The sequence below is a fragment of the Mesoplodon bidens genome, assembly GCF_964165515.1.
Source record: "Mesoplodon bidens genome assembly, chromosome: 19".
NCBI lineage: Eukaryota > Metazoa > Chordata > Mammalia > Artiodactyla > Ziphiidae > Mesoplodon > Mesoplodon bidens.
This window is the reverse complement of record NC_138179.1, coordinates 21,214,927-21,225,036: the sequence shown is the minus strand read 5'-3', so window position 1 is coordinate 21,225,036 and position 10,110 is coordinate 21,214,927.

Here is a 10,110-nt window from a genome sequence, read left to right as displayed (position 1 = left end):
AGGAGTCTTGAGAGAGAGAGAGAGAGAGCTCTGAAGATATGATTTTCAGGCTGGATTCAAATGATAATGGCCCTTGTGCTCTTGGCTAAGGAGTCTTGAGTTTGTCCTGAGTGCAGTAGGAGCCTTTGTGGGTAGATCAGATTTGAATTTTGAAAAAAATCACTGCTGCAGTGAAGAGAATGAATTGCTGGTGGCTGGAAGACCAGTTAGGATGTGGGTTCCATCATTGAGACTGGGGGAGGCGAGACATGCTTTTATCTGTTGCTGCTTTATCGATGCCCACTTCATGACAGACATTATGTCAGATCCTTTACACGGAGTATAGGTGTTTCTTCCTGCTCCTTGTGTATATGTGTGGTGGAGGGAGGAGTTTGTGGTAATCATCAGAGGGAACAAATCACATTAATAATAACAAACAAAAAATCCCCATTAGAGTCCCAGGAATAGTAATAGGAATTACTCCTCCAGAGGAATATCCCCTCCAGAGTAATCTTTGGCTTTCCAACCTCCCCAGGTTCCTTCAGGCACCAACAGGGAGTTCATAGATGGTTTAGCCAACACTCTTGGTTTCCTATGCAACAATGATTCTTTTTTCTCCTTCCTAACTGACCCTAAATGGTGTTTAGGAATCCACCCTACAGCGTACAGTCATGTGCTTCAGGTGAATCCAGCTCCAGGATGAGAATAAGTCAGTTGTGGTGGTCCTATCCCCCTTGCCAATGGCTGGTTTAATCATGGGCATGGGATACAAATCTGGGCACAGATGAGGAGCTATCTGCTGGGGGCTGTAGGGAAAGATTTCTTTACTACTAAGGGGGACACACTGGAAGAGTTGTGCTCATTTTTCTCCGCAACATGCTTATGGCTGGATGCCATATCTAAAACTGGTGAAGCCATGTTGCAGCCTTAAGAGGAAAAAACTAAAACCCTGAGGGTGACAGACTGAAAACATAGGAAGAATCTGATTCCTCAATGATGATTAGCTAGCTTTGGGTATTCCTACCTCTAGTTTTATTGATACATGAGATAATATACTTTGTTATTATTCAAGGCAAGTTGAGTTGAACTCTTGCTACTTGTGGCCAGAAACATAACTAACAGAGATGGTTTGTGCTGCCACTGAGCACACTGCATATGCTCTCCAGAAGGGCTTATGACTCGCAGCCAGCAATGATCTTCCCTTCCCTCTGGGGCTGGTATTGTTACCAAGCCCAAGCTCACTCTGCTCACCACATGACAGGCCAATGAATCAGAGAGGAGGTGTTGAGGCAAGGAAGACGACTTTATTCGGAAAGCCTGCAGACCGAGAAGACGGCAGACTAGTGTCTCTGAAAAACCGTCTTACCGGGGTCTGGATGCCAGTTTCTTTTATAGAATCAGAGAGGGAGAGGCGGTGAAGAAGTAAAGTAAAAGGGCCATCAGTCTTGCAAAACATCTCCTAGAATGACCAGCCTCGGTGAGGGTATGTGTTAGTTTCTTTTTTCTTGCAGCCATTCACAGGTGGGCAGGGTTCCCTGAGGCAGGTGGTTATGTATGATTATAATAACAAAAGCAACGAAAAGCAAAGGTTAAAGTCAAAGAAACAGATCCGACATGGAATCTGAATTAGCTCTTCTCCGTTACAGTACTACCAGGAACTGCTATCCACTGAGCTTTCTTGGCACTGCCACTTCTCATCAGCATCCCCAATATCAAATGGCATTATGGGAAGTTGGACCCCTAACTGGAGACAAAGCCTAAGGTGAAAGTGAGAGAGACCATCAGAGACTGGAGGGGTAACAGGTAGAGTGTCAAGGAGGTGTATGTACTGTGTAGGGTAGGGATGGTCAGCGGAGGCACAGGCTGCTCAAGGGTCCAGCAAGTCAGTGCCAACATGGATAATTAGCTTTGGGAGGGACTAGGAAGACAGCTTCCTTAATAAAACCAAGTTCGAAACTCCATGGATTAGCCCAGATAGGAGAAGCACTAAAACTGGGCAGCAATTCTCTGGTCCAACTTTTCCCTTCTCCTTGGGGCTCTTTTAGCTAGGCCTCCATCCTGAAAGCCCAGGTGTACATGGTTCCTCTCATTGTTGTGGCCTAAGGCTGCACACAACTCTCTCCTTTGGTTCACCAGCCCAGATGAACTGGCATGGAACTTTCCTAAAGACTTAAGCAAACCCTCAGGGATCAAAAGCTCTCCTGCAGGGCTTCCCTGGTGGTGCAGTGTTTAAAAATCCACCTGCCAGTGCAGGAGACACGGGTTCGAGCCCTGGTCCGTGAAGATCCCACATGCCACGGAGCAACAAGCCCGTGTGCCACAACTACTGAGCCTGCGCTCTAGAGCCCGCGAGCCACACCTGCTGAAGCCCACGTGCCTAGATCCCATGCTCCGCAACAAGAGAAGCCCCCGCAATGAGAAGCCCGCGCACCGCAACAAAGAGTAGCCCCCGCTCGCCGCAACTAGAGAAAGCCCGCGCGCAGCAACAAAGACCCAATGCAACCAAAAATAAACTAATAAATAAAATAAATTTTTAAAAAAGACGCTCCTCCAAGGCAGCTGGTCAACCAGCTGCCCTCACCTTTCTTTAGGCCTACTCAGATGTGACTTCCCTCCAGGCCAGACCCTGCCACCACACTCTTCAAACTACACAGTAGGCATCAGACTCACAGACTTGCTTTAAACCAGGATCAGTCCCACTGTGAGAGACTCCTGGTTGTGAATCAAGAAAGAGATATGATCAGAGTTTGAGACAAAGGTGGGTAAAGCTGGGTAAAGCTATTTGTCTGAATGAGATAGAGGAAAGGAACCCTTAGGAAGAAAGGTTACCTAGCATGTAGCCTTTAAGCATGATTTAAAATGCTTTGAAAGTAGGGGAGAAGGCTTTGCAGAGGAAATGACATTGAAGTGCAGGCAGGGGCAAAGGAGATTCAAGCAGACAAGCAGAACTCTGTTCAAAAGCAAGGGAACTGAAAGGCAAAAGACCCACCCTGTGCACAGACAAGAAGAGGTCTGTGGTAAGAGGAGCCAGTCACAGCCTCTTTAGTTCACAAACCCTCGAAGGAACAGAGATCATACAACAGAGAAAGGACAGGACAATAAATGGCATTAGGAAAACTGGATAGCCACATGCAAAAGAATGAAACTAGACCACTGTCTTACACCATGCACAAAAATTAACCCAAAATGGATTAAAGACTTGAATGTAAAACATGAAACCGTAAAATTCCTAGAAGAACACATAGGCAGTAACCTATTGACATCGGTCTTAGCAATGTTTTTGGGGATCTGACTCCAAAGGCAAGGGAAACAAAAGCAAAAATAAATGGGACTACATCAAACTAAAAAGTTCCTGCACAGCAAAGGAAACCATCATCAAAATGAAAAGGCAACCTACTGAATGGGAAAAAGTATTTGCAAATCATATATCCAATAAAGGGTTAATACCCCAAATATATAAATAATTCATACACTCAACAACAAAAAAAACAACCCAATTAAAAAATGGGCAGAGGATCTGAATAGACATGCAGATGGCCAACAGTCACATGAAAAGATGTTCAACATCACTAATTATTAGGGAAGTGCAAATCAAAACCACAATGAGACATCATCTCACACTGTTAGAATGGCTGTTATCAAAAAGACAAGAAATAATAAGTGTTGGCGAGGAAATGGAGAAAAGGGAACCTCCATACATTATTGGTGGGACTGTAAATTGGTGCAACCACTATAGAAAATAGTATGGAGATTCCTCAAAAAATTAAGTATAGGGGCTTCCCTGGTGGTGCAGTGGTTGAGAGTCTGCCTGCCAGTGCAGGGGACACGGGTTCGAGCCCTGGTCTGGGAAGATCCCACATGCCGCGAAGCAACTGGGCCCGTGAGCCACAATTACTGAGCCTGTGCGTCTGGAGCCTGTGCTCCACGACAAGAGAGGCCGCGACAGTGAGAGGCCCGCGCACTGCGATGAAGAGTGGCCCCCACTTGCCACAACTAGTGAAAACCCTCACACAGAAACGAAGACCCAACACAGCCATAAATAAATTAATTAATAAAAAAAATGAAGTATAGAACTACCATATGATCCAGCTGTTCCACTTCTGGTATTTATCTGAAGAATATGAAAACACTAATTCAAAAAGATACATGCACCCCTATGTTCACTGTAGCGTTATTTACAATAGCCAAGATATGGAAACAACCTATGTGTCCATCGATGGATGAATGCATAAAGAACATGTGGTATACACACAATAGAATATCACTCAGCCATAAAAAAAGAATGAAATCTTGCCATTTGGGACAACATGGAAGTGAAATAAGTCAGACTGAGAAAGACAAATACCATATGATATCATATGTGTAATCTAAAAAAGCAAAGCATGACTTCCCTGGTGGCAGTGCTTAAGAATCTGCCTGCTAATGCAGGGGACACGGGTTCCATCCCTGGTCGGGGAAGATGCCACATGCTGCAGAGCAACTAAGCCCATGTGCCACAACTACTGAGGCTGCACTCCAGAGCCTGCAAGCCACAACTACTGAAGCCTGCATGCCTAGAGCCCATGCTCCGCAATAACAGAAGCCACTGCAATGAGAAGCCTGTGCACCATAATGAAGAGTAGCCCCTGCTCTCCACAAGTAGAGAATGCCCACGTGCAGCAAGGAAGACCCAACGCAGCCATAAGTAAAAATAAAAATAAAGCAAAGCAAATGAATAAATTAAATGAAAAAACAGAAACAAATTCATAGATACAGAGAACAAGATTAGCAGTTATCAGAGGAAAAGGGGGTTAGGGGGTGAGTGCAGGAGGTCAACTGTATGGTGATACAGTTGGTAATTAGATGGTAATTAGACTTGTGGTGGGGATCACTTTGTAGTGTGTACAGATGTTGAATCATAATGCTGTACACCGGAAACATTTATATATATATATAGTATACCTGTAAACCTGAAACACACACACACATATATGTGTACAGGTGTACAGGTATATATATATATATATATATATATATATATATATATAGTACCACAGAGGGGAAAAGACAGATGTCATCACTGGCCCCTTCTGGTGTGACTCCCCCTCTCAGATCAAGACATGGGAGCACAGGGAACTAGAATAGAGATTGGATGAGAGTAGAGATGAAGGGGTGGCTGTCTGTGGCCAGAAAATGGGAGGAAATGAAATGGACGGGAGCCTGCATTTGTAGAGTACCTATCATGTGCCTGCCTGCCGTTGTGCTGGTCCTTTCCAAGCTTTATTTCTTTGAAGTCTCACCAACAATGCTTTGAAGTATTACCACCTTTTAATAGATACCTAGATAATGTTGGATTTGGGAATCAAGAACCATGTTTTGAACAATTCACCGTGTCCAAGTTGTCTTTGCAGGATGCACACACCCTGCTGCCTCCATTTGAATCCTATTCCCATCCTGATGACCAGTTTTTAGTGGACATTTTGGGCTGTCTTGCATCTGAAACCCTTCCTTTGTTCGAGAAATTCCTGTGACGATGATGATGATTCCACTTTACTGAGGTATGATTGACATGTCCCACCTTATTATTTTGGATGGGAAGCCGAAGCCATGTACCTGTCAACACTGAAAACACCAGGTACTCACTCTCCTGGTGTCCCTTCCAGCTATGATGAGAGCACATGACCAAGGCTCAGGTGGTCAGAAGCACGACCCTGGACTTGAGTTTGGAGCTAGAGGTGAATGAGGCAGAGAAGATATTTTCAACTGTTGACGAAGAATGTCACCTGCCATATCAGTAAGGCCATCAAGCCATCAGCACTACAGCTGCCTGGACTGTGCACCCTCAGGGGATACAGGATGGAAGAAAACAGGATACCAGTCCTAGAAAGTTAAGGTGCAGATCAAAGGAATGATTTCAGTGAGCCCAGACTCTTGCATCTTCCCATACACAGAAAAGTGCTAAGTTCAGTAACTTGAGATGTCTGTTTTTTCTTTAGTTAGCAGTAATTTTTGATGTTCTGACCACCTGGTTTTTGTTGCAAAAACTCCTGTGTATCCTGGTTCCTCCCTTACCTCTTTGGAACAGTCCCTCAGAGCTATCTGAGGGGCTGTCTCCTGGACTTAAGTCCTCAGTTTATCCACCAAATAAAAGATAATTCTCAAAAAAAAAAAAAAAAAAACCAGAATGTTTCTGAGCAGCAGCAGCAGTTTCTAGGTCCAGTGGCCGCAGAAGACCGGCAGCGACATCTAGTGTCCGATGGCGACAGCAGTGGCCTTGACCCCTCGTTTAGACTTGTGGCCGGTCTGTGTTCCTGCCAAACCTAGTTCTGTAGTCTTCTTGGTAATTCTGAGTGTTACCCACTATCCTGTAATCAATCGTTACTCTCCTTAGGTAAGTCAGAGTTGGTGCCTGTGGCTTACAACTAAGGACTTTGACACACATGTTGGGCAAAGTCCCAGAAGCAGAAAATGCTGGAATAAGACATATTTGGATATTTAAACACACAGACCAGGCTCAAAGACTTTAGCTAGGTGCTCCTCCACCATCCTGATATACTGTCCTGGAGGCTGGGCTGTCCAGAGAGATCCAAAAGCCAGAGACTCCAGATCTTCAGCAGGTAGTGGGGCTGGGGAGGTGGGGGGCGGGAGGGTGACAGAAGGAAGGGATTGGGGACTGGACTGAAGAAGCACCAGAGACAAACTTGGTAGAGGGGCTAAGAGAGGAGTAATGTGGGGTTGGGACTCCCGTCCCATCCTAGGTCTTGGCCCCAACCTAGCTCCAGCCTCAGCTCTGTCCCATCTGTGCCAACGTCAAGCCCACCACCAGCCTCCCCTGGCCTCAGACTCAGCAACCACTTACCCAGTCCCAGCCCCAGCACAAGGTTCAGGGGACCTGGTTCAGTTCCCCATTCAGGTGTGGTCATCCAAGCAAATTTGTTCCCTGCACATCATAAGCCCCACTGTCCTGAGTGGGCGCCTTCATCTTCCTGTTTCGTGACCCACCCCCATTACAGAGTGTCTCAGCAGATGTGCTCCCCTGGCCTGAACCACAATCCCTGACCTTTGTGTCCTTGGCCCCTTCCTGGGTCATGGTCTTCTTCCACTTTGAGGTCTATGCTGACTTCCCATGGCTTGGTCTCGGGTGAGCTGGGATAGGAGAAGATTCTGGGAGGTGAGGGGTGAGAGGCAGCTGTATTAGGCACTTAGAAGCCCAAGATCAGCTGGGCCAAACACGGGAAAGCCTCATATTTTTGTGTACCTCAAATAGAGCCATGTTTCCTATGGGTGATGCCCTCCATCCTTGTCCGCCCCTTCCCTCCCATCCATCTTCTGCAGAGGGAGCTGCCAGTGGGTGTCCTCAGGCAATGGCTGGGCTCTGCTCAGGGATACCCAGAGGTTGCAGGCCCCAGAGGACCTAAGCACCTCTCACAGGAGCTCCCAGGAGAAAGCCCCAGAGCAGTTTTAGAGTTCACAGACACAGACGCACTCCCTGATCTTGTGGTCCCCAAAGCAGATTATGGACAGACCTTGCCCCTCTTGTCTGATCTCCCTAGACCCGATCTGGATCAGCATCTGCTTCTGGAGCTTTCTCTACGTGGGCGGACATTGCTAGTTTGGTCCATCAGCAACCACTTGTGATCTCGCCACCTCTGATGGAGCACGAGGCCCCGGGTCCACACATTCAGTGAGTCCCGTGTTCAGTGTTTCTCTCATGCAGTGAGTTGTATTCACCTTTGGCACCTTTGGGTGTCAAAGATCCAGAGATCAGTGATGCAAGGTCCCACCTCCTGGGCCTCAGGGTGTAGGGGCAATGTAGGGGTGAGGGGTGGAGGGCAAAAAGGATGATGTCACTGCAGGCTGAAAAGCGGTCAGATGGGCTGAGTAGGCAGAGTGGGAGGCACCTAACGCAGATCAGTGGTTGGGATGACTTCCCAGAGGTGGCTTCTGCCCAGAGGAGGACTTGGGAAGAAAAACTTAAATAATTTATCTAGTCATTTAAAGCATAACTTTCCTATGAAGCTATGCATCAATGATTATGAAGCAGGATGCAAAATTTTCAATGTAAAACAAGATAGTTCAAAGAAATGTCCCCTACACAAAAGGTCTACACCCCAGACTCTCCCAACACTTCTGATTCTGGTATGAGTTCTCTCCCCTCTGTGATCAGCTTCCAGTATTAGTGAATATTAGTGACTGCTGCATCAGGGGAAATTTTGAGAAGAATCAGTCCCCGGGAAAACATCTGAATTCCTTGGCCTGGCCTTCCATGATGGGACCCTCTGCCCCAGCAGCTTCGTCCTACATTATTCTCCTACACACTCCCTGTTCTCCACACAGTGGCTATTTACAGCTCCCCAAACAATAAACAATGTGCCAAGCTGGTTCATGCCTTTGTGATTTTCCACAGGCAGTTCCCTTTGCCTGGAATGCCCCTGCCCACACAGCCATCTGGCAAACTCCTACTCATCCTTCAAGACCCAGCTCAAAGAGCCCCTCTTCTGTGAAGCCTTCTCAGCAGGCCCAAGCAGAATGAGTCAATTCCTCCCATGTACCACTCTATGGTGTCTGCGTCCCTTTCGTTGTGTTGAGATGTCTTTATTTCACTTTTTCTCTAATTTGATTGTGGGGGCTTGGAGGGGAGAGACTGTAGCATTCATGGTTGTATCCCTAGCCCTAAGCAGAGCATCTGGCATGGTAGGTGTCTATAAATATTTTGTATGAGGAAGCAAATGAACAAAACTTATTTTGACTCCTTTTCTTCTCATTTGTTTTTAGAGTTAAGATAGGGAGACCAGGGGAGGGTGGGAGGGAGGGAGATGCATGAGGGAAGGGATGTGGGAACAGATGTATATGTATGACTGATTCACTTTGTTATAAAGCAGAAACTAATTAAAAAAATAAATAAATAAACTTAAAAAAAAAAAAAATGGATAACCAGTGGACCTACTATATAGCACAGGGGACTCTGCTCAATGTTATGTGGCAGCCTGGATGGGAGGGGAGTTTGGGGGAGAATGGGTACATGCATATGTATAGCCGAGTCCCTTTGCTGTGCATCTGAAACTATCACAACATTGTTAATCGGCTATACTCCAATATAAAATAAAAAGTAAAAAAAAAAACTTTCCCCTATCAGCTATTGGTTTACCTTGAAATTCAGTCTGTATAGGAGAGGGAGGATAAATCCTCAATTCTTTCCCTTTACCAGTTTTCAGAGTAATTACTATTGGGTGGCTCTTTGCTTCTAGGTCTTTCCAGTGGAGAGAGTTAAGATGTATATATTTTAAGGGGAAAATAGTCATGAGTTTATACTGTTATTTCCAATTCAAAATCACTACCACTAAGCTTCTTTTACTTTCATTTTATATTTGTGTCTCTTTTGTTTTACATTGAAAATCTTGGTTCCTAATGACATCAACACAATTATATATTCATTTTATCGGGAAAAAAAAAAAAAAAAAAAAGATAGGGAGACCAGCATTTTCTCCTAAACTTTGGAAAATGCTAAGAAAACCACTCACCACTAAGAGAAAAAATCCATTTAACCTCTCTTTGTAGCCATTCACGTCTTATAAAGCTGTGTAGTTCTACTGAGAACTCACCAGACCAATGTGGTTCTTTAACCTTGAGGCATCAGTAGGTGTAGCCAGTGGGGAAGGGGCAGGGGTGCAAGAGGGGCTGACATATATCATGTTCCAGGCACTGTTCTAAGTCCCTTATTCATACATGTATACACAGTGTCTCATTTTATTCCCATAGCAATCCTATCAGGTAGGTACTATTATTATCCTCATTTTAGAGATGAAGAAATCGAGGCACAGAGAGGTTGAATAACTTGCTTACAGTAACACAGCTAATAAGTGGCAAAGATGGGCTTCAAACCCAGGAAGTCTAGCTTGGGAATTCATTCTCCCAACCTCACCACTATATTTGCTTGTTGACTGAGAAAGATGCACAACCTAAAAGTTGAGAGTTATGTTTTATTCAGCAGACGAAACTGAGGACTTAAGCCCGGGACACAGTATGGCAGATAACTCAGAGATTGCTCCGAAGAGGCAAGGGGCGGAGCCAGGATATCCAGGAGTTTTTGAAACAAAGAACAGGTGGTCGGAACATCAAAAGATTACTGTTGGGCTTCCCTGGTGGCGCAGT